The sequence below is a fragment of the Poecile atricapillus genome, chromosome Z, assembly GCF_030490865.1.
Source record: "Poecile atricapillus isolate bPoeAtr1 chromosome Z, bPoeAtr1.hap1, whole genome shotgun sequence".
In the NCBI taxonomy this organism is placed as follows: domain Eukaryota; kingdom Metazoa; phylum Chordata; class Aves; order Passeriformes; family Paridae; genus Poecile; species Poecile atricapillus.
The window spans coordinates 63,902,612-63,928,065 of NC_081289.1; the positions used below are offsets into that span (position 1 = coordinate 63,902,612).

The 25,454-nt window shown below is 39.9% G+C and overlaps 1 pseudogene; it reads left to right on the plus strand.

Annotated features, from left to right (window-relative positions):
* The first annotated feature begins 247 nt into the window (after positions 1 to 247).
* Positions 248 to 25,454, plus strand: part of LOC131572588 (potassium voltage-gated channel subfamily KQT member 1-like) — a 459,238-nt pseudogene continuing 434,031 nt past the window's right edge.

Sequence of the window (25,454 nt, forward strand, 5' to 3'; positions counted from 1 at the left end):
TCTTTTCACAGACTCCTGTTCTTCTGGTGTCACTCTCTCATAGTTTTTTCTGATATAATTTCAGAGGCTGTGAGTGACAACAGGTGACAGACTGGCAGGTCACATTTGTGTCACAGAGGAGCTCCATGATAGCAGCATGAAGTCATCTTATCAGCTGCTGGAGAGCCCTGTGCAGGGAAGACATCTAATCCCTCCTTCATGATTTTAATATTGATCGGAGGCAGCAATACTTGTGTGTTGTTGTGGGATGTCCTATGGTGGTGGAGAAACTGCTGCGTACCCGGCGTGTAACCACCATGGGGAGGATCAAGGCTCCACTCTCCAGCTGAGCACTCTGAGTGGAAATAGCAAATCTGCAGCATTGTTGGAAGTCAGGAAGAACCTCAGCACCATGCAGTATTCTCCTGTGGCACTGAAAACAGAACCCCCCGGGGATAAAGGATCCAGGATTCCCCAGAGCTCTGGGGAAGGCACAAAGCCTGCAGTCTGCTTGGACAGTGGAGCTGGCAGGGCCCGAACCACAAAGTGCTTCCTGAGCCAGTATCTGACCAAAACCAGCACACAGGGACAGGTCTACAACTTCCTGGAGAGGCCCAGTGGGTGGAAGTGTTTTATCTATCATTTTGCTGTGTAAGTACCTACATTTTCACATGATCTTTGGTGTAAGAAAAATCTGAAACTGCCCATTGAATCAGCCTGGAATCAGTACCTGAGCTCCTGGGCTCAAAACCTGTTCCATGAGTTATCTCCTGAAGGCAATGGAAAAGCCAATTCCTCAAAGAATCAGCCACTATATCCACTGTAGTTCCCAAAGAAGGCTCTTTGTTCTCCAAATGATCTTTGTTTTTAAGGATGTATGTGTATATTTGGTATTTCTGAGGGCAAATCCTCTATGCTCCTGGCATTTCTGATTGCTGATTGATCTGCTTTACACTGTTCCAGCTTCAGACACTGCCGTTTTTACCAGATGTCCAGCTGTGATCAGACACAATTTGCTCTTGTAAATTTGTTTTGCTCATGTAAAGAGCCAAAACAAGTAATTTGTTAGATAAATGTATAACATTGCTAATTTGAATTGATTTATAGTCATCAATGTGAAATGAGTACAAACTTAGTAAAATGTTTTTCATTACATGCAAGGAAGCAATTAAGGCTTCCATTTACCCTGGGAAAGCTGTGGTTAATATATTAATCCAGCTGTTACTGTTTCCTTTGAGCTGCTTATGGTATCTGTCAAGCTTAGCAAGACCTCAAGTACTGTTCTGAATGCTGCATAACAGAAAGATAATTTGTCATCTTAGGTGTAGAAAAGTTCCAGTTTTGCTCTCACTGAGACCAGAGCAAGATTTACTGGCCAGCTGAGCCAAAAGTCCTTACTTTTATTATAAAATTAGCATATTTCCTAAAGAAATGAAGAGTGTTGAAATTACTCTGTTTGTTTGAGATAAACTATGACCTGACTGCATTTTGGGAATAAACCCATTATCAGTGGCTGCAGTAAGGAACTGCCCAGAAAAATATATGGTAATTCTAGGAATGAACCCTAATGCTTCTATTTAGCATAAAATCTATAGTCTCATTAATACTTGCTTCCTTCCCCCCCAACATCATATACTTATTTTTGAAAGGATTTTTTGATTCATGAAATTTCTCCAATCAAAAAGATAGGGCCTCTTTCAAGGACTATGCTTATAGCATGCTTTATTCCTAAGGACTAAACAGATGTGATTTGTGTAGATTTAAATATATGAATAGTCATGATTTAAGCATATTGGAGACTACTAATCTTGCTAAAATGCATTTGTTTCATCATCTGTGTTGCTTTTATCCCCAACAAAGGACCTTTATGTGCACTTTTTTATTCTGAAATATTAAGAGCATTAAGATAAAATTAAAAATCTGTAAACTCTTTCAGTATTATAAAATTTGAGGAAATGTTGGTAATACCAACAGCAACATTTTTTTTAAGGATTCCTAACTTACATGAAAGAATACATAAACTGAGTGCTCTTAAAAGTTATTTGTCTTTGAGGCTGCTAGAAAGGAAACATTTGAACAGCTTGCAGCTCTTGGCAAGCGTTTTGTCTCAAGAATATTTTTGCTACTAATTATCCCAGTAACTACATGATGTATTCATTTAAATAATGAGTTTCTGTTTTGGAAAGAACATGCCTTATAAGATTATATATCATTACAGTGAAACATTGTTAAAAAATATACTACTAATCTAAAATACACTTAATTTTATAATTAGAACAACCTGTAATTTATTTCTAAAAAGCTTCCCATGTTTTATCTGTGGGTTTGGAGGTAACTTAAGTGCAGCTGATCTGATGCTGATGATTATGATTATTTTCCTAATAAATTCAAACTTTCCAGTTAATGGCTGGTATTTGTGTAGCCTGGAGGAGCTGGATGTTCTCTGTCCCTTCTGTCCTTCCCCTGCCACAAAGATCACACAACTCATGTAGAAACTTGGGGGAGCTTTCTGTCCAAGAGAGACTGGAGTCTCTTCTCCAGTCCTGACTCCTCCTGGAGTCAGTTCTGCTAGAAAGAACCTGACTTTCCAAAACCATACAAGGTGAGGGAACAGCAGGTGCTCCAGGAGGTGACCTTGTCTCTTTCTAAAATTACCAAGATAATCACCAATAACACTTGTAGAAAGTTTCTTTTAAGGGAATAAGTTCAAGGTTCTTACGGAATTTTATAACTGTGTTAGAAAAGGGAATTATTTTTGCATAATTAAATCTAGAATTTGTATTATTTTAGTAGAGTTATTGGAGTTTTAGTGGAGGTTGAAATTATGGTTTCAAAACAAAGTGAGTGAAGGGGTGAGGGAGTTTACTTGAGAATCAATGCTAGTCTTGGAAACCTTCTCACTTGGATAGTTTTCCAGTTTAGGTCTGTGAAATACTTCACCTCTAAAATGCCCAACAGAACAGGGAATCTCACTTAGCAAGAGCTGAGGGCTTGAGAAGCAGCTTCTCCATGAACATGCAATTCCTGTGGCTGTGTAAGAGCCTTGGGGTGTTGGAGATCATCTGTGTTAGAGCCCAGCTATTTGCTGTGTGGTCCTCAGTCCAGAAAAAGCAGCATGTGCCTGGCTTGGGTTAATTTCTAAACTCAGCTATGTGCTTGCTTAAATCACATCCAAATGTCAGGTATTAGGGTATAACTCTCATGTTTTGCCTCTTGAAAGAAAAATACAACCTGTATTGCTGGTGAGTTATTTATGGCAGTGACGTTACTCGGCAAACCTACACATTTAAATCATTTAATTGCAGGTGGAGTCTTACTTATGTGATTGATATATTTCTGAAGCCTACATCCATATAGTGTCTACTGGAACGGCTCCACTGTGGGCTGGAATGCTGTGTCCACCTGGCTGGCTATCACTTGTCACTATTATGTGAGCCACAGAAGCCACCTGGTGTCAGCCCGAGGCGATGTCGCAGCGCGGGTTGCAGGCAGGAAACCCGAGTGTGTCCCGGATCCATAGTATTTTCCCCCTCAGTTACACCCTGCTCACTGCAGTCCAACCCCCTTTTCCTATCTTTTCCATTTCTCATGCAGGGACTGCTAATTTTTGTCTTTTCAGCTGCTGTTGCCTGGTCGGATTAATTTTTCAGCTAAAAAAGCCAGCAGCTTAGGGGGGGACCTGAGTTCCCTTGGACTGAGAAGTGAGGGAGCATGACAACTGGCTAACAGTGAATATGGTGAAAGAAGGAGAGAGGAGAACTTGGGATCAAGTTGGTTTGTGGTGGTTTGTGGTGGAAGCTGAGACTGGTGCCAGTGATGCTGAAATGGAGAAAAGCAATACAAAAGCAGTGTAGTTCAAGAACAAAGAGAATCTGATTTAAGCAGGAGGTATAAAGAAGAAAAACAGGTTGTGGAGATCAGAAAGCTGGATACACAGCACAAAGGGGACAGCTGAAAATGGTCAAGAAGCTCAGAGAGCCACTTGGAGGAAGAGGGTAGGACATGACAGCTGGGAACTAGAGAAAAGCAGGAGCATGGAATTCATGATGGGACAAGAAACCTTTCACCCATAGGCAACTAATTTGAATCTTGTCCAAGTCAATAGTGAAGAAGAAGCAGTGATGGCTGTGGGAAGGTACAAAAGGAGCTGTTGGTCCCAGTCTAGCTCTTAGCAAACAGATGTCACATCACCCCTGGAATCAGCACAGCTGGAATGGCTGCGCTCAGACACTGGAGAGACCACAGACTGGCTGGGAATGGAGGCAAATCCAAGGCAAGAGGGAGGCCCAGGATAGGGACTCTTGTGTTCTCAGGACTGCCATTTTCTTGCTGTGTAACACTGCAAAAGCTTAAGTGAGAACTTGAGCTGTTGCAGGTCACTTTGTGTTGGTTTAGCCACTTGATAAATGAGTTGCTAGACCTTGCTCTTGTTCAAAAGTTAGACCAGCATTTGTATCCCATAATCTTCTATGGGATGATGTGAGCTGATCCACCAGGTAGCTCACTGCTAACAAGCCAGCACCAGTTCTGCTCCCCTTGTGCACCTCCAGCATTCAGCTTGCTCCTGCCAGCTGTAGGTGTCCTTGGATAGTTAAACTTGGAGTTACACTTGGATAATCGGTTCAATTTTTGACACCAGCAGAAACCTACCCCAGTGGAAAAAGAGTGGATGGTCTTCAGATGGGTGCACATTAAGCACCTTGAAACACTGTCCCACTGTTGTTTTCTCAGTGGATCAAAATTGCTTGTTAAATTTCATGTGAAATTATGCACAATAATTGCAAAGTAACATTGCAAATCATCTGGCAAGTACTGCAGACCACCTGGTTTGACTGCAAAACATTTCATAAGTGCAGGGTTTGGGTAGACATAAACTGCCTTGAGATTTCTGGGGAAACAGCTCCTCCAAATGGTGATTCAGAGGGGGTAATGGCTGTGGTTCTGAATTATTCCTATGGGACACTGTTTGTCTCTGGGAATTGTGTGGTACAGATAAGGAAAATGTATTCCCTAGGGTATGGTTTCCCAAGAGCTGGCATACTGCTTTACCAGTGCCAAAAGATCTTGGTGCCCCTCTGTCACCTTCCCTTCTTCTCTTCTGGACACACATTTCTGCTGTACAATTCGTGTTGCTTCTGGCACTTGCTGGAGTCCTCGTATGTTTCATCAGCTCCCTGTAATGACAGGAATCTAGATCAGCAGGAAATGAGAAACTTTTGGGACCTTCAGGAGTTGCAAATGGTCTAATGGGGCTGCAACCAGTGCTAATACAGTTGGCCAAGACTGGAATGGAATGAGGCAAAGTTTTATTTTTTCTTCTTTTTCTTTTTTTTTTCCCCCGATCAGAGATCTGCAGTGTGGGCTCAGTTTTATATGAAAATATGCCCTACATTTACTTTGTTACCCCTCTCCTCCTCCAGACTGACTCCCACAGCTCCCTCAAAGAGAAGCACATGTGCATGCACGCGCACAGGTACCTGTTCCTGGCAGCTTGCTCAAAATAACTCAACTGAACAATTACTGCTGAATAATTAAAAGTGCATGATCCTTACAAAAATATGAACAACATCAATAACATCACAGACTTAAAACTTTGGGAGGAAAGTACAAAAGATCAAAAATATGTTTATAAAAGGGGGGGAGCTAGCCAGCAGAGGATTTTTTCCTTTAGAAAAGATTCTGTGCACCAATGTCTGTGTCACTGTGAGTAATACATAAACATGTGAATTAAAATTATTTGGACAAATTAAAAGTTGCAATTTTTTCCTATTATTGTTCCTCCCCAAACTTTGCTTTCTCAGGTTTTTTTACTTTCTTCAACTCCGTGTAAGAAATGCTAATCGTGTTCCATTAATGAAATTGCAGAAAATCAGAGCCACCATTCTGGCTGATATTCCATTTTTATTTGGTGTGCAACTGTTGCTGATGTAGAGAGCTGTAAAACGCAAAAAATGTAAGGATCTAGTGGTTCTTTTTAATGGGGCACTTGCCTGCATATATTTTGATTCTTTGAGTGTAGCAGCTCTTCAGTGAACTGAAGTAAGTTAGCACAGTGTTCTCCAGCTCCTGTTTTTATCTGGAAATGGAGCGTATAACCCACTATTTATAACTGTTTATCTCAAAGGGACTGTCAAATTCCTGTTTCTGTCCTTTCCACAATTATCTCTAGAATGCAAACAGATGTTTTGCTTTTTCCAATGATGTGATTGTAATATGACCAACATAAGCAACAACTAAAGTTTAGAGTAATTATAAGCACATGGCTGCTTTTGAGATTCTGGCTTTGACCTTGATGTCACAGCTTATTGTGGACATGGTGTGCTTTGATAAGAGTAATGCTCCTTGTTCTCCTTGTTCTCCTTGTTCTCCTTGTTCTCCTTGTTCTCCTTGTTCTCCTTGTTCTCCTTCTTCTTCTTCTTCTTCTTCTTCTTCTTCTTCTTCTTCTTCTTCTTCCTCTTCTTCTTCTTCTTCTTCTTCTTCTTCTTCTTCTTCTTATTTTTATTTTTATTTTTATTTTTATTTTTATTTTTATTTTTATTTTTATTTCTATTATTATTATTATTATTGATTATTATTATTGATTATTATTATTTTATTACTATTTTTATTATTTTTATTATTTCTATTATTTTTATTATTATTATTTAGGGTGTTTCTTGCCAGCATAACATTATTTTGAATTTTATATAGAAATGTCACTGACAAAGTTTTGAAGTTTGAACTACAGTGGCTACTTTTCATCTGTGTACTACTGAGAGGTACTAAGCAGATGTCTCTGATGACAAATTTCAGGTACCAAAAAATGAGCAGTACTGAAGGGAAGAAACTCAAGAGCTCTTTGTTCATTGAAGTGGGATGTTCCTCTTACTGCTTACGGTTGGATGTTCACCTGGATGAGATGGTGGGATGGCTGAAGTTGCTAATGAAGGCACACTGATATTAAAGAAAGTTGTCATTAGGGTTCTGTAAAGTTCCAGTTTCTTGGCTGTTCTAAAAATATATGGGGGTAGTTATTAATTTTTAATTTTTAATCTCTCTTCCTAAGAAAATGAGGTTTCTGCAACCACACTCTCTGAGCATGTCTGTGTGAAAGAGCCTTACTGAAAACTTTTGAGCCAGTTGGTGATTTCCAGCTAACATGGACAGGGGATGTGACATGTCAGAGAAACTGTGCTTCTTCTCATTTGGTTAAAACAGACATTTGTTGAGAGAAATTAAAATCCCCAAGATGAAAACACTTCACTTGGAGGTCCTTTAGATTGTTTGGCACCAAGGAGTCTTTTCAGGAGAGAGATGTTAGGAAAGCTCCTAAGGAAGAACTTGGATCTGGGAGTACTTTGTGTTAGGCACAGTCACCTAATCACAGGGCACAGAGCCACAGCACGAGTAAGTTTTATTTTCATTTTTTGAATTATTGATAATTTTTTCCATTATTTCTGTAAGAAATTCAATACATCTTATTCTAGAAGCTCAATTTTGTAATAATCTGAGCAATTAATATACATTAACATCTGTCTCCAAAGGCTAATATTGTTTCTGTACTGAAAAAAAATACTGTAGCCTGACATTGCTATGGTGCTATTGTGGGAATTTGGTTATGCTTTTGTGGAAAAAACTCCTCTGTTCTTACAGAAACCAGCAAAACAAAAAGATATTCCCTGGTGTTAATGTTACAATTGCTCATAGACTTGTGTTCTCCATATGGTAGTAAATTCAAGAAGAGAAGGGTTTCATGTGTCTCTCTGATGATCAAGTTGGCATTAACTTAGTGGATGTATTCGCACAGTATCATTATATGCATTTGTTTTTTCCTTTTTCTGTTACTGAGCCCAAGAAACATTATTTAATGAGGGAACTCATAGTACTCAAGTTAAATAATGTTTCTTTGCATTTTGAATGGTGGTTGGAATTTTCTGTTCCCTTGGAGGCATGTCCTAAATCACATGCCAAAACCTACTGACTTTTGTGTTACAATCAAGGTTGGTGATAAAAGTATCAGAATCCTCAACATTGAAGTCATGATGATGGACTGTTTATTTCACTGTTTAAAGAACTGATTATGTCTCTTCTAGAAATTCTAGATCAGCTATAGAATCAGAATGGAAGATTGCAAGATATACAGAGATAAAAACAAGAGAAACACAGAAGCACAGACATGAGTTGAAGATATAGGCACTCAATGGAATGAAGGAGCTTAAATCCCAGGAAAGGCAGGGCATTGAATAAAAGGTTTCAGTAAGATCAGTGCTGCAGGGGATTTTAAGGGATGCATGAATGCAAATTGTCAGTTCTGAAGTACTGACAGATAAACTCCTAGAAAAAGCAAAATTCAGATCTTAGTGCTCTTCAAAGAATAGCAATTAAGTTAGGCTGTCAAATGTTTGGAAATGTGAAGTGCTCCTTACTAACAGGAGCTGTGAATGCTTTATAAATAACATACAACAGCTTGGCTCACTGGATCCAAAAAGCTGGTTTCAAGTGGGAGATTTTTTTGTAGGCTGTGTGGCTCATGCTGTGGTTTGAACAGCATTGGTTTTAGCTGTTGATCCAGTTCTGTTTGTGATGAATTCTGTATATGAAGGTGACTCTATTTGTAACTGAAATTTTAAATTAAAATACAATAGGTGTTATAGAAATATTGACTTGTTATTTTTAATAGGACCCAGGAGGACAACTTCATGTTATGTGCGATGGAGCTATTGGGCATTTCTGGGTGCAGTCCAGAAGAGACAGCTGAAAAAAGATATCCTCAGTATATCCATGCGATAGGTGGGATTTTTCTTTGGTTGAGGGCATCAAAGTTCTGAAAATATTTAATTCTGGGGTAGAAAAAAGAAAATCAGATATGGCCAAATTCTCTTCTAGGCATGCTCCCTGTTAGCAGAGTCCAAAGCTAGGCAGGTTTTCATTAGAACCTGTCTGGTCTCCTTCCCCACTTCTGCTGAAACCAACACATTCCAGGACTCTTTCTAATTTTAACAAATTGGTATTTTCAGCAGAAAAATTGTCCCTTTACCAAAATTTTCAACCAACTCTAATTTGTATATTATCACATATGGATAAGCACAAGACCTTTCAAAGACACATCAAACCTCATGAGCCTGGAAATAGTTTTATGAGAGAACTGAGTGACATCAAAACTTGCCAACAAAGGCAACATGGACAAACCTTCTCTTCCTTGCTTAGAAACTCCTTTGAATAACAAAATTATGTAAGGACCAGGAGTGAGGTTTTATTCAGACCAGCAGGAATGTTTTACAGAAGCACATGGCTAGTCAACATGGGACAGTAGAGTCCCATATAGAAGAAAGTGCTTCATTCACTCAGGAATGAGAACATGCACTTTTAGAGTATGAAAAAAGAAAAATGCTTTCCTTAGTTTTCCTGCCACAAAATGACCAGTTAAAATAGAAAGCAGCCCATGCTGCTGGAGTCCCTCAAAGAACTTTCTGCTAAACTCATTTATTGTCCCTAACAACAGGCTGACTTAAAACTTTTGGTCTCCTTTAGACAACTTTCTAGTCTGTCATCCAGAAAAAAGCTGAAGCTCCAATGGGTGTAGTTGCACATAGATTTACTTGTACATATTAGCCTCAATTCAGTCCATTTTTCTTTTAAGTCCAGCTGAAGCAACTGCATTTCTTTCCCCATTTGATCGTAGGCCAGAACATTTTGGCTTCTTATCTTACACTCATGGAACAGTTTGGGTTGGAAGGGACCTTACAGATCATTGAGTTCCACCCCCTGCCATGGGCAGGGACACCTTCCAATAAACTAGGCTGCTCAAATCTTCTGGAGAAACTAGCCGATAGAATAAAGGATTATCTAAGGAATCTGAAAGGCAGGGTTTCCATGTACTTTCTACTGGAGACACGTAGAAGCCATTTGTAGTTATCTACCTAGAGGGCTTTCACAGAGTGAAGAGAGGCACAGAAGCTCAGTTTTGAGGAAGGAACAGAACACAGCTGGCTGTGCTAAAATCATCAGCAGCCCACGGCTCAGGCCTCTCAATACTACAGAGCATAAGTTCCAATAGCTTTTCCATTAAAAAAAAAAAGTTGATTTGCTTTCATTATAGAGCTCATATTTTTCTAAAAGTGTTTTTTCCTCTAAACAAAACTGCAGAGTCAACAAAGTTTGGTAAAGCCCAGAAGGCCACAAAGCTACTGTTTTGTACTTGGTTGACAAGGAGTATGTTTCTGTCGGTGAATTTACAAGTTTGTCCCTTCTGCACCCATCCCTTTTTTGTTATCCAAGAGAGAACACTCCCACAAGCATCTCATATATCAGCACTTCAAGTACACTTAACTGCAAGAGAGAAACGCAAAGCCCCACATGCACAGTTTTTGCTAGAAATTGAATTATTTGCTGCAAAATTTAAAGGGAGAATTTATGACTACTCCTCCTTTAAGAACTTCCATTAGTCTTGTCTTCTATGGAAATTAAGTTTCTTGTAGCATGACCTTGAAAAGTTTCACTCTGGAGAATATGCTTGAGATAATTTTGCTCTCAGTGCTAAGCTCCTTGTTCCCAGTGTTCATAGGCTACAGTGAAGTGTGCTCATGGTCAATAAATCTATTAAACAGAACTTGTCCCTGGTTACAGCAGCAACAGAAACACGTTTCTGGTCCCACCAGCTTCTCTCCAAAAGGAAGTAATGTTTAAGAGGACCAGGACATAAAGAAGCATGAATTTCCCTTTAACATGACTGCCTCTTTAATCTGATTAACACACTGGATGAATTTAAGGATGATAGTCTAAAAGCATTGATGAGAAAGTAGTTGTATTTTTGTGTATACCTGAGGCTTGAGGAACTGAGGAGAAGTCAAGAAATACTAAAATTTTGCTTAGATTAACAATATATCTCTTGAGAAAGCATGACACTTCTGTGTTAATGGTGTTACATGAGAATCTGAAACCAAAGAGGAGGTTCTCAGATACTCCTCTTTCCTCTGATAAGTAAAGTATTTTTTTTTCTGCTCAAAGAGAGAATGAGGAAGAGTCTGCAAATAGGTGATTTGGAATAAATTTCCATTTTCAGAAAAAAAAAATGTTGAAGGGAAAGAATGCCAGGTGTTTTGAGAGGAAATACTTCACTATATTTAGTAGCTCTATGGCAGAAAAGGAAAAAAGTATTTGAAGAAGTAACAGCTCAAATTGTTGTTCAACATCCTCAAGAATCACAGAAAGAATGAAAGAGAACAAAGTACTAGAAAGGGGAACCTCAGTTCCTTTAGGATAGGAAAGAGAAGACCAACACTACTAGTTAGTACTAGCAGGTAATTATTTATATCTCTGCCATATTAACTTCCTCCCTTTTAATAACTGTTTTCTATGGATATAAATAACTCCCTGCAAGCAAGTAAACAATCACACCCTGTTTTCTCACCCTTACTGCACAGAGAAGTGTCCTTTGCAGGAGAGAGTATTGGTAACAGGGGCAACATTTAAGCATAAAAGTAAAGGTAAGAAGACTTTCAGAAGCTGTGAAAATAAGCCTCAGAAAAGAAAAAGCAGAGAACTTAGAGCTAGCTGAAGCTTCAAGGCCTGAAAGTAAAGATACAATAATACAATATGAAACAATAGTTGAGTTTTTAGGCTTGGCCAAGATAGACCCTAAGACTGCAGAAAAATATGCTTACCACAATAGTAGAAAGTTTTAAGCTTAATAATAGAGTATTGTCTATTGTTAATAGAAAGCAAACATTGTTTGAAGAAGGTGTACATGTGTTTCTAGTGATTGGATAGAACAATTTTTTGTAAGCTTCAGCAATATGCTATTGGCTGAAAAAGTTATAAAATGTTCTGTAACAAAGAGATCTTGTGCTGCTTGTGGGAGACGTGGGTTTGTGCCATCCCCTGCATCTGTAGCTGAGACTGGTGCCTGAAATAAAAGCTTGTGACACGTCATCCGGCAGTCCTGTCCCATTTGTGAAAAAACCTCCAACAGTGGGGAAAGGGGAATTGCCATATGACAAGCTTTAAATAGCTTCACGCCAAGTCAGCAATATGAAACACACATCCATCCACTTGCCTCACCTATAGGTATCCCAAAAATATAAACAGAAATATTTAGGGAGACCTAAATCTCCCAGGATTATGGATGCTAACTGTGAAGCAGGGAGCACAGTGCCTGTGGAATAGCAGGCCGCATAACTTTCTCAGTCTTGCCTGAGAAAGTGTCCTGGGAAATCATAAGGAGGAATTAAAACAATCCTCAGAGATAGAAGACAGCCTTGCAGGTGCTGTTTGTCAGTTTCTTGTTTTCTTGCAAGAGAAGGTTGAGGGGTGGTGTACCCCACTGACCAATGATGGTGATGTGTTAGTTCACTAACCAATAAAGTTTTACTTTTCTGTACTTTCACATATCGGTCTATAAAAAAGATCGGAGGTAATAAATCGGGGAGAAACTCTCCTGTTTGACTCCCAAGAGAGTCTGTGTTGTTCTTCTTGCTATTCCCAATAGAGCGACACAGGATCTGTTTTGTACTTGCAGATGAGACTGGTAGACTTTGCCTTTAGAGGTCCCTCAGTGAGAGGGCCTGCAGTGAGACCTTGAGACAAACCCAGAGGTATTCAGTGAGGAACCTTGCTGAAGGCTTGCATGTGGCACCATGATGTACCCAGCTGTTTACAGGGAATTTGGTGCTCAACCAAGCTTTTTTTCCTCCAGTGTGTTTAGAAAGGTCATTGGTTAGAGCTATGTTTGGCATTCCAGAGGCTGTTAGGAGCAGTCCATGAGGAGCTTTTCTGATTGCCTGAGAGGCAAGAGAGCTGTAGCTTTTTGGATTCTGCAGATCAGCTGGCAATTAATTGAGCTGTTTATCTGTAAGGGTTGACTTGTCAAAGCTAGCCTGCATTGTGGTGTGTGGCCCAGTGACAGTGACAGTAACAGATACTGCTCCACTGAGCTAGAGAAAAGGTGCAAAAGGATTGTTGGTTTCTCTGGGAGTGGATTTACTTGGGGTGCAGGGAGGATGCAAACTTGATGTTTGTTTCCAGTACTTGAGTGCAGCACTTTTGCCATGATTCAGATACCACCTACTCACCAAACTCCACCTGTGGCTTCTTTCCAACAGCCTGTGGTGAGCACTCAGCATAAACTGTTGCAAGTGCACCCAGGTGTTGGAGTCTGAAATACAGACTGTGTGCCCTTGTTTTTAATGTTTAGTTCTGAGATCCAAGAAAACACTGAATTTCATATAACATGAAATTCATGAGCATGTTTTCATAGTGATACATGAAAACAAATGATAAAGTTAGATAGAAAAAGCTAAAAGAGTAGGTGTGTAGATTAGAAAGTTTCTTAAATCACTGGGTGAAAAAGTAGTTTAGAGAACAGGAGACAAGATGGAGGATTTAAGGTGTTGTCTCTTGTCCTTCTTCTTTCTTCTTCATGTTCTTCTCCTAGAGGTTTTTGGGTAATAGTAGTGATTGGATAGAAAATGCCACAGTGCATCACAGAGGTGATGGGTCATTGGGTCATTAAGAAAAATAATATACGTGTCTATTGTTAATTGGATAAAAATAAGTATAAAGATAAAAGAACTACATAGTTCAGGGCCATTTTGTGTATCAGACATGAAGTGTGCCACAAGGCCTTGTTCCTACCATCAGAAGAAAAAAATGTACCAGATTGCAAAGATTAACCTTGTAACCAGCCTAGAGAGACTTATTAAGTTTTGTAAGGATCCTTCAATAAACACGAGAAACAAGATTATAACGAGCTCGAGAGTTTACTTCAAATAATGAGGACTGAGATAAGTGGAACTCCCCACGAGGGAGGATCCCAGAAGAATTCAGCCCAGAGAAGGCTGGGAAACTATAGAAAAGCTGTATTCACAGAGAATTCAGCCCAGAGAAGGCTGGGAAACTATAGAAAAGCTGTATCTACAGAGAATTCAGCCCAGAGTAGGCTGGGAAACTAGAGAAAAGCTGTATCCACAGAGAATTGAGCCCAAAGGAGGCAAAGAAAAGAGAGACAGAGGTAATACCCAGGGACTTCAGCAGCTGTGGCTAAACCTTGGCTGTGGGGCTGCTATGTAAACCAGGGCTTCTAAATGGTGCCTCAAGGCTCTCGGCTCCAGTCCTGTCCTGCTTCCCCCTCCAGACATACAAATCCAAGGGGAAAGCAGTCCCAGCTTCTTTCACCCTGAGGGTGCGTCCATCCATGAGCTGCTGCCTGGCATGAGTGATCATGTACTGTGAGATCACTGCCTGGATGAGAACCATTTTGGGCTTGTATTTGGTTTTGTATCTACCTTGACACACTTTTGTTATTTTTACCTCTTCAAGTCTATCTGACTCTGGCTGAGAATACCAGAAACTCTCCCTCATCTGTCTCATATTCAGTTTCTCAGCAATTCCAGCAAAGGATAGGCAAATCTACTTCCACGCTGGTTGTGCAGAGTAGTAATTATGTTCTTCCACTCCCCCTCACTTCAGCAGCTTTCTGTGTCCCCATGGAGATGACAGCCTGCCCCCAGCAGGGTTATCAGTGTGTCTCACATCTGTTTGGGATTACGTAGGAAAAGAAGACTTGTTTGAAATGTAAAGCACCACTAAAGCAGGAGGTTTCCAGCATTTCTGGGAGCTGATATCAGAAAAGGAGCTCTTGGTATTGGGAAGGTCGTGGTTCTATGCACCTTGTGCACCATCTTCTATAACTCAAAACTGGATGGTAAAGACTGTCAGAGAGCCTGGGGGAAGCCAGCAGAAGATTATCACCTTAAGTGCATTTCTGAGCAGTAGAACTGAGAGTATTGGTTGTTTTGTAGTACTGAACAGATAGCTTTTTACTGTACTTGTACACACTAGAAAAGCATATTTGTTTCTGTGTTCTGTAATGCTGTATGTGCTAGCTGAACAATTTTCTTTTTACTTCCCTTTATTCATGGAGAGAATAAAAAGGAGATAATTCTGTTTAAAATCTGTCAAGATTACATAGCTCTTGTACTACAGATCTCCTCAGCTGCTCCCTGGAGATGTGTTGCTCCAAGACAAGGCAGCCTACAGGCACTCACTTTAATCTGGCCAGATCAAATCCTGAGGGTCTGGGACATGCTGAGATCTGTGTCCACAGGGCCTTGATGCACAATTGTCTGGGAAACTATTAGCACTTTTTATGTCTTTTAACACTTCTTTTTATCTCCATATAAATTGCCTGGCTGGAAAATAAGTATGGTCTTTTCATCGCATAAAAGGGGAAAATCGCTGAGATTGGTTTAGGATTTACAACCAAGGGCACGTAAGGGCTGTATCTTTCAGCCATGGCGGACTCAAAAAGAGAATTTTTTTGTTTAATGAAACACATCTTTCTCTAGTGACAAACTCCTTGCAGCAATGCTGCCACCACAATTTGCTGCTGTGCTGTGCAGGAGAACAGGATCTGCAGTATCTGTCTCTAATTCTATACAAGTTGCAGTCCTCTTTTCTACACCTATTGTTTCTGTGCCTCTTTGCTGGGATTAGAGATTATTGGGACAATGTCTTCACTGTAAATTCATGGTTTACTGGTTGACTAGGTGAATGAGCTTGCTTTCTTTTTGTTTTGGGGGTTTGTCCCCCATTGGACCCTAATGTTTAGGGTCTTTTTTTTTTGGTTGGTTGATTGGGAGTTTTGTGTTTTTTGTTTTGTTCTTTTGTGGTTGTTGTTGTTCTTGATGCCCTCGCTCACTCATTAATCTGTGCTGATCTTTGACTTTGTCCCCACTGCAACTGAATCTGTACTCAGTCCATGTGAGCTGCCCTTATTATTCATTAGGAAGGAGTGACACTCACTGGCCAGAGGATATACTGCCATAATTTAAGTGAATTTAAAGGGTCCTTTGAACAGTTCTAGTGTGTGTGATTTGGAAATGGAAAAGAAAAAAAATAATCTCAATACATAAAACCAGGAGAGAAGCAACAATTAGCTCAAAGTTACAAGACCCACAGGCTGTGTTTGGGGGTCCCTTAGTAAAAAAGAGGCACCAGTTGTTCTCCTTTTTACATCCTTATGCACCTACAGCTTGTCTCTCTATAATTTGTTATTCAATTTTTCTGGTAAATGTTTTTTTAATTGCTTTTTCTGAAGCCTAAAAGGAGATATGGTTGAAGATGTAGTGATAATATCTGTGTAACAGTACTGTTTTTTCTCTCTGCTTCTCTTAGAGTGGAAAAGGGGTAAAGTGCACTATCATCCCAAAGGTCTTGGTAGAAAATATTTAGAATGTGAATTCTCTGTGGATTTTTATGTGTTACAAGTGAGTGCAGTAAAAGAAAACAAAGTTTTTTTGAGGGGATATAATTGAAATGGCAGGGATCTGGAAGAAATTAAGAGTCTGTACTCAGAGGAAGTGACTGTCTCTTTGTACATCTCTGCTGGAGTTGTTTGATATGCTGGTTTCAGGGACAAGCCAAGTTAAAATGTTCCCTTGACCATTGACTGAAGGATAGTCTGAACTGCAGGAGAATTCTGTGGGCCTTTAACACTGTCCTGATGTACGGATAAGTCTGTTCACTTTTTTGTGTCTTTCTCCATGTACCCATCACTGGGATTGATGATTGGAAGTAAAAGATGTCTGGATAAAGAAACTCCCTGGTGGAGCACAACATCCAACAGAGTGAGGTACTCAATACTGATCTCATATTAAATGTATAAGAAAAAGAGGTTCTTAGGACCCTACTTACCTTATGTTTACACCTGAAGAAAAGGCTAAAGTTCTGCAGTTTTCCAAGCCTAGACCCTTCTACACCCTTCTTCTATTGCTAGTTGGAGACTAGCAATACCCTTATGCTTTGAACCCCTTATCAACTTGTTCTTTTCCATTTGCCAAAGGCTGGTTTGTGTTTCATTATCTGTCCTTGAGGCTTTGCTCTGATTTCATTTTTGGAGCATCACTCTCCAGGAATGCTGGGTTCTGTTCCCTCTGCTGGTTTATCTTTTGGGCAGTGCACCAGCTCATTGGAGCAATAAATCCATTTTGTTATGCCTTGGACAGATCTCGGTACCCCCTATAACACAGCACTGTTTCCAGAGATAAACATTTGGGGATGGGAGTAAAACTAGAGAATAATACAACTTGTGCATGTTGAAGCAAAATGAGTAGCAGGGCTGAGTGAAGTGTTGTGGGAACACATAAACCATGAGAGCGTGATTAAACTCTATCCCAAGCTAAAGATACTCTTACCCTTGACTAAGATGTGTTATCTGGGTCCATTTGCCCTTATATTGTGGATCAGAATAGGTAAATATTGAAGAAATTCAAACTTGATTCAGAGACAGTTGTACATGTAGAGCTCTAAACACTACTTACGATATCTGTTTATTAATGGTGGTCCTGATCTACTCAAATCTCCACTTGTGGTTAAATAGTGTCAGTGGCCTTCCAGAGCCAGATGAAAGGAAGTGGGACCTTTTTTTTTTTCATAATTTCAAATCCACTTTTAGGCTTGAAGAGGTCAGCTGTTGTCTATGTCGTAGCTGGGAAACAACTGTCTCTCCTGTGTTTGCATATAACTTGCAATTTACTTGCAGTGTGTGAATAATCAGAGCAAACATACCAAAAAGTGTTTCCAGTGTTCATTTTCACCTGTTCAGTGTTCCTGGGGATCCCAAGGCAGTCTAAAACTCTGAGGCACTCTAAAAAGAGAAAAAGGAAAGCTGAAGGGCTCCACAGATACCAAAGTTGTCTCGTTTTCCCTGGTTCTTGTCGTGGTTTGAACGTGCTGCATACAGAATATTGGCTCAGCCTACCCTCTGAGGCAAACACATTTTGGGAGTTTTCATATCCAAGTAGTTCTCTGCAGTAGTTATTTTTTGTCCTGTATTTGTGTTCTGAGAACTTTGTCTCTCTAGATATATAGATATATACATATGAAGTGCATCTGTGAGTAAATACATGGAACAGGCTGCTCAGGAAGTGGTGGAATCACCATGCTTGGAGTACTTGGAAAATGTGTAGATGGGGCTCTTAGGGTTTTGTGGTGGACCTGGAATTGCTGTATTGATTTGTTTTACTCAATGAGGCCTTTTCCAAGCTAAATGATTCTGTGATTCTGTATTGTGTGCTCTTTTATATCTTTGTGTATACATGTACTGCTGAGCCCCCAGTCTTAGATGGAAAAGTTCCTAGGGAAAGGCCAAAAGCACAGTGTGGGCTGTGAGAAGAGGGGGAAAAGCAAGAGTGAAACAACCTCTGAGCACGGGGTGAGAGAAGCAGGAGAAAGGGGATGCAGATGCTGCAGGTTCCAGAGCAGAAATTCCCTGCAGCCCCTGGGGAAGGTTTATCCTGAAGGCCTGCGGCTCATGGAAGGGCTCACAATGGAGCAGGGGAGCAGTGTGAGGAGGAGGGTGGAGGGGCAGAGACAAAGTGTTGTAGTCTGACCACAACCCTGCATTCCCCATCCCTCTTTGCTACTTGGGCATGCCTCAGGGAGGGAGGCACAGGAGCAGGGAATTAGGGACACAAATTGAGCCTGGGAAAGGGAGGTCAGGGGGACATGTTTTAGTCTTCTTCCCCACACTTTGTGTAGGACTTGAGGTTTGCTTCTGTCAAGTTTTATGAGATTCCTGTATATCTGTTCTGTAGCCTGTGCAGGCACCACTAACCAGGGGCTCTGCCCTCAAGCTTAGTGACCAAACACCTGGGCTGTGGACTTGATGAGGTGCATTTCATCTCTTCTTCTAGAACACTGATAAAAGTGTCCACTGGGGTGAGATCATGGATAGAACTCCAAAGGAATTAATTTTGTTACCGGTCTCTAGGTTGTACAAGAGTTTTTCCCCTTCCTGATAAGCTTTTCAACCTGTAATTTTCACGTAAAAGCTACCAGAACGAGAATTGCTGAAGTTGTACAGCAATCAGTGAAATATGAAACATTCACTATGACAACCTTCCCTTAGAAACATATTTGATAATGTGACATTTACTTATTGATTTACTGTGTTCAGCCTTCCTGTCATTTTTATTCCATGTTTCTGAAAGCTGAATGAATGCAAAATGATGATACTCATTTGACTAGGAAGAATTGATTGATTAAATACAAATATTTGTGAATACAAGTATTTAAATACAAGTATTTGTGATAAAAAAGTTATGTGAATGAAAGAGACAAAAAGCTAGATATAGATTTACAGTTCAACTTGACAAGTCACTAAACACTGTTTTTTTTTTTTTCAGATTTCTCCTGGTGCTGATTTGTTTAATATTCAGTGTACTGTCTACTATAGAGCACATTGGAACTCTTTTCTGGATGGTAAGTGAACTTTTCTGGAAAAAACCTGATCAGTTTGACTAAACCTGAATTGCTTTTGGTGAGCAAGGGAGATAACTGTTAAAAATCCTCATGCAAAGAATGTTACCAGGACATTTAAAAGCGTGCCTGCTTTCATTAAAGAAAGGTCACAGTTTAATGGGGATAATAATTTTCTAGATCCTTGAACTATGAGGACACTTGTTAGATTGCCAGTTTTTATGAACTTGCATTTCCCAAAGTGTATCACTTATAGTGGACAACTGGTGTTCATCAGTCTTAGGTAGCACGGAACAAGATATGCTATAGGAACGAATTTTTAGAATGTGCATTCTCTAAGTCTTAGGATAAAAAGTTAGCCAAAACGTTACTTTTCAGAGGTAGATGATTTCTGTCAGCCTAGTTTGCTACTCTACAGAACAGGAAGGAAGTGCTCCTGTCACACTGCCATCACCAGTGATGCTTGCTTGGTGGGAATCAAAAGTATAAATAACTTGCATAAGGACACTAGACACTGTTCTTCCTTTGTTCCCCCCTGCCTCCATTCACCTTTAGGGAGTGAAAAATGGAAATTAAATATCCTTGATAAAATTGGAATAGATAACTTTCAAACAGTTCCTTGCAATATCTGTATTTTATCCACTCAAATCCTCTGATCTCAGTATGTGATGTTCTCAGTATTCTTATTGTACTTTCTTTTTGCTAAATAGTGACTTTTAATGTGATAGAGTTTGGTTTTCCATCTGATTTGAAAATAAAAATCAGTTACTTCTTTGTTTTCCTATGGCTTAGGCTATATTAAAGTGTACAGCTTTTGCATGCAGTTGACTGAGGCATCATTAGATCCCGGAGTTATTTTGAGATCTTGATTAAAATTAATCCTGTAACAAATGTTGCTTGGCCTTTAAGCCACAATTCAGTGTCAAGCAAAGTGCAGTGTTCAGCCAATCATGTGTGATCCTCTCCTGCTCCCTGAGATGTGGTGATTGCAGGTCAGCACAGGCACAGCACATGGGAACAGTGATCCTGGCTCGGCTGATTGTTTCTGTGCAGATGGAATGTGCATGTGCAGACACATTGCTGAACAAAGAGTAATGAGATGGAGACAGATGTGTGGCTCTCAGAGTGACCACATAGCACTGCCAGCTATTTCTGGGTGATGTTATCATCTAACAAATGAATCGTGCACAGTCAATGAAACAATTTCTTGGCCTCCTTGTGTCACAGCCTTACCCTGGAGGATGACTCTCTGGAGTTTTTCATCCTGTTGTTTCCTTAGTTTCCTTCCTAGAAATGGCCAGTACAGAGGGTCACTGCTCTTCTAGCTACTGTAGAGTCACTTGCATAGAACACATTTGTCTTTCTTTGGTCTGAAATAAATTCACTTCAATTATGAAAGATTGGTTTTAGATCGAATTAAATCAGTTCTTTTTCATAGAGTTGGGAGACTTGTTGTTGCCAGGAGTTAAATGTTTGGACTCCTGCTTAGAGCACATCTTCCCACCTTTGCCTGAAGGAATTTCCAGCTGGATCTCCCATTTGAGCCAGGAAGGTGTTCACCCTACAGAAGTGTAGAGATTGCTGCTCTCTTTACTCCTAGGAGGATCATTACTCTGATCTACTTCATACCACAGCTGACTGTTCATGAAACCAGAGTTTAATCTCTCCAAAATATGGAAACCTGTGTCTGTACATTCTGCCTGCTCTCTTGAAACTGGGAACAGAGGACATTGCCAGTGTGGTGAGAATCAAAACTGGGACAAAGCAACTACTGGATCAAGTTAAAAATTAAATTGGTTTGTTTCACTCCTGCGTGAAGGTCCCTGTAATTCTTTGTATAGCCCTCAGCAGCAAATAAATACTGGCATGTGATGCTTGTGGTATTTTCCCACTTGTGAGAAAACTGCTTCTCTTTATATTCAGGTATATTAACACTTGGGAAGGATCAATTTCAAAAATGTCCTCTTGAAAGTTGCTAAAGCCTGACAAGAGGGATAGTATTTGGTACTAGCAGACATGGAAACGTTTTTCTATTTTCTTAGGGAGGGTGTGATAGTGTGCCAAGTACAATTCTGGATAATATGAGTCACTGGAGTAGAGATGAGACGCTGGTAATAGATGTAGCTATGGGTGTGTCCTAAGATATCAAAGCCTTGTGTTTCAAAAATGTCATTATGTTAATTATATTACATTCTTATGATATCTGGATGGTCTTACAGGAATTTCTTGTCAGGTGTGAAACTGATTCAGACAAGCTCTGTGAATATAAAGGAGAGAATATCATAGTGTTTGTAGCTAGAATAGAAAAAGGAGTTGAAGAAGCAGTTGCTGGAACTAAGAGCAAAAAAAGCCCCAAAACATTTACTCTCTTCCTCCCATTCCCTAAGCATATGCTCTCAAGTCTCTTACAATTCAAGTGAATTCTGGAGGGAAGGAATGTGCCTTTTAGGCCTGAGTTTCAGTGTGAAGGTGTTGCCTTCAGCGAGGCAGAGGACCTGGTTCAGGAACAGCACGGTGACCAATCCCAGGTCAGTCGGTCCATTTGCACACAACATCAATGTGATGGATGGCAGAAATGGCGTTTATTGGTGAAGAATTTGTCACTTTATAACCTAGGTTCACAGTGTCACTCCCATCTGCTTTCATCACAGGTAGGTGCTATTGGCTAATTACGGGGGTCATTACCATAATCTATAGAGGAGGGGGGGTGACTCTATCATTCCATTATATCCTGATATCTTCCAACCGCCGGGCCCTAGCTCCCCACATGAAGTTGTCCCCATCTGTTGTCTTTGAGATGACTGAAAATATTGCATAGCCACAGGTTCAGGTACAGGCTGATGCTGGGCCTCCCCTCTGCCACAGTTGTTTTATTTGATGGTCTTACTTGGGCTCAAAGGAAGCGTCTGTTCTTTGCACTTACAACATCTAAATCTCCATCTGATCCTCACTGTGGTAAAATCAGTTTACTTCCATGATAGCAGAACTGGTGAAATTGTTTTTCTTGAACTTGAAATATGTTGTTTGAAGGATGTTTTTGTTCTCAAGCTACCAAGCGTTTTGTGTATTCCCTATCACTCTTAGGAGAGTTCTTCCCAGCTCTGCCTGACATACTCTAACTTAATTTTTTCATATATACACATTGTATGAGCTTTGTTAATTCCTGACTGGGTTTCTTTCCCTCTTCTGAGTGTTTAGTAGCCAGCATTTGAGGGGAGTGACAGTGGCATTGGCACAATGACTTATATTGGTAAACAACAGCAGAATGGGTGATGAAAAACGTAGCTCTTTCTGAACCTTTTATACTTGCAGAGACAAGCCTGGAGTTTCTAATACGGTTAAAAAAGAGTCACAATGACAGTGTGCATGCTGTTTAACAATGTACAAATCTTACATGCATGTACCATTGGGTTTTTTTTTTTCAGATTGTGCCTGTAGTGTACGAAAATGAATTTGTAGCTTCCCCAACCTTGCTTGTTCCTTTATCTGTACCAGTGGAAGATTTCTCACTGGTCTATGCAGACATATGTAAGATCTGATGTATGAAAAAAATCTTATACACTGTGTGGGGAAACAAGTGCAGCGGAGCAAGGCACAGTTGTGAATAGCGTTTGCAACACTCAAGATGATCTTGAGTTACAGCTGAGTTTCATTCCCAGTTGCCCCAGGTTTAGGTAACATTTTATCCTCCCATTTAGTCTCAAGTTCTAATTTTCTAATAATACAGTTATAATTTTATCTGGTTCTATGGTTATTCTGTTGAAAAAGTATTTTAAAATTTGCAAAGCATCTTGATTAGGCTTTTGTCTCTACAACAAGAGGCTGTAATGTTTTCTTGATGATCTATTAGTTTATGTGTCAGTTTTGATTTGGAAATGGCATCTAGATGTTTCAGGATATGGAATGAAAAAATAAACTATAAAGTGGGCCAGGTGTACTTCCTCCTTTGAGGATTAATCTGTTTTCATAGTTAGAGGTTGTACATTTCCCTGCCAGGAGAGGTCACCATGGTAGTTTGTAAATTTTTATTTTTATTTAATTGCAAAAGACCTTGCAAAAAGTTGTGGGACAATTTTAACTAACTGTGCCAGTCTAAAAACAAGAACAAAATATTATTTTCATCATACACATGATGTTTTTACACACTGTGAGTAACTGCACAATAAACATACGATTTGTATAATGATAGTGTTACAGAAGTAAGTGAAACATTTAGTATCTTGATGTTAATTACTTTTTAAATTTATGAATACCAAGTGTATTCTTGACTTGGAGAAAATAGACTGCTTTTGCTATAAATCATATTGATTCAACTGATGAGTTCAGGCCCTGTGGTACCTCTTCCTTTATGAGACTTTATGCATCTACTTTCCTCTGATGGATTTCTTGCTGGAAAAAGCACCATCATCTCTCTCAAACAAAAGCACCTGTAGTTCACAGTGCTGCAGCACCAGAGGGTACACAATTCCCTCAGAAACTGTATTTTCAGAGTCCCCACTTATTACTTCTGTTGTCAGTCCTTACTGCCCTCTTGGTTGTTGGAAATTCTCATATAGTGACTACATTTAGCATGGATTTAGCACTCCCATGTTTGCAAATTCTGTTGGAGAAAAAGCTGAGATGTGAAATGAGAAGTTCCCACACCAGATGGTGCTCAAGTTTTTCAGGCCAGACACTCACATTGTGGTATTTAGGAGGAGGATCTTATGGAAGAATTTTTGGCTGCAGATGGGTCCTTGTGGACATGGCTTTCCCAAAGTCACTGCTCAGTTTTGGGTTTACATGATTTTTTCTACATCACGTGACATGAACACACACACCCTTGTTCTCTAAATATAGGCAAGGCTGTCCAAAGTACTCAAACTTCGGAGTGCCAAGTGATAGCTTACTTAAGCTAGCTAAGGCATGTCACTATTTAACAGCTCTGGTTCTGAACTGGGAATCCGGGTGGCCTTTCTCTTTGGAATACCTCTGTTTTCAAAGTGAGGGTTTTGAAAGGAGGCTACACTCTTCTGTCTGCAGTGGAGGAGCTCTCCTGTTGCTTTTTGTTTGTCTCTGCTTTTGCAGACAAATGTCTCCCATTTAAACTGTGTAGCCAGGTCATCAAATGCTGGGTCACCTCCAACCTGTAGCAGAGGAGAAACAAGCCTGCAAAAAGCTTAATTGCATGATCTCTGATTTATGGTGAAGTGAATGTATTCTAATAGGCTTGAAAGCGTTTTCTCCATCCCATCAAAACAGTCAGTGTTAGAAGGTAAAAAAAAGCGGGATTTTTATCTATTTCCTGCCTTTGTGCCAGATTATAATTCTAAATCTGGTTTTTGCCACGTAGCATGAACACTTGGGACCTTCCCCAGGTCTGTTTGATGAAGTGATCATTTGATAGTGCAATACATGAAGTTCACAGGTGCTCTTCCTGCTGGCCTTACCACACTATTTCTTACAACTGATAATGGATTTCTTACGGGGTATCCCATAATAATTTGTGGCATTTTGTGATACTTTTGCAGTGTATATTGCCTGGGTGTCACCTGACACCCATGACTGTTCATGAGGTGTCCAGTCCCATACAGGCACTGAGACACAAACTGCCTCAGGAGAAAATACATTAATTCCTGTTTACTGTGGAAGACCCAGACCCTATGAGTGCAGAATACACAGGAATAAAAATAAATTTATGGCTCATAAGCAGTTGCTGTATTCTTTTACTCCTGTAAACTTCTGAGAGAGAAAGCAAAAAGGAGAATCCCTGTTTCTTTCTGAGTTTCTTGTTGGTCTGTGGGAAGATGAAAAGATGGATTGTGAATATTATATTATTACAATACAAAGTATTATTAAAATAGAGATGGAATATGGTTTCATACATAAAACATATTAGGAAAAAAATTGAGTCTGCAAGTCTTTCAACACATTGCATAATCTCAAGTTGTTTGCTGAGTGATCTTGCTGATTTGTCATTGTTTTTCTGGAATCAAATGCAACTGTCAAGCTTCTCAATGTGAATTATAATTTAGTTATTCCTGTGGGTTATATTACCTTGTGCCTAATGCACCACAGAACATATGGAATGATTGTTGTGTGCTTTTCAAATGTCTGAAATAGAACTACTTTTGCAGTAAGTAAGGCTGAGACTAATTAAGAAAGAGCCAGCTCATAATTCCCTTAGTCAAATTTGACTGACTGGGGCTCAGTGGAGTTCTCTGTGCAAAGGGGTTTCAGAATGTAGCCAAGGGACTTGA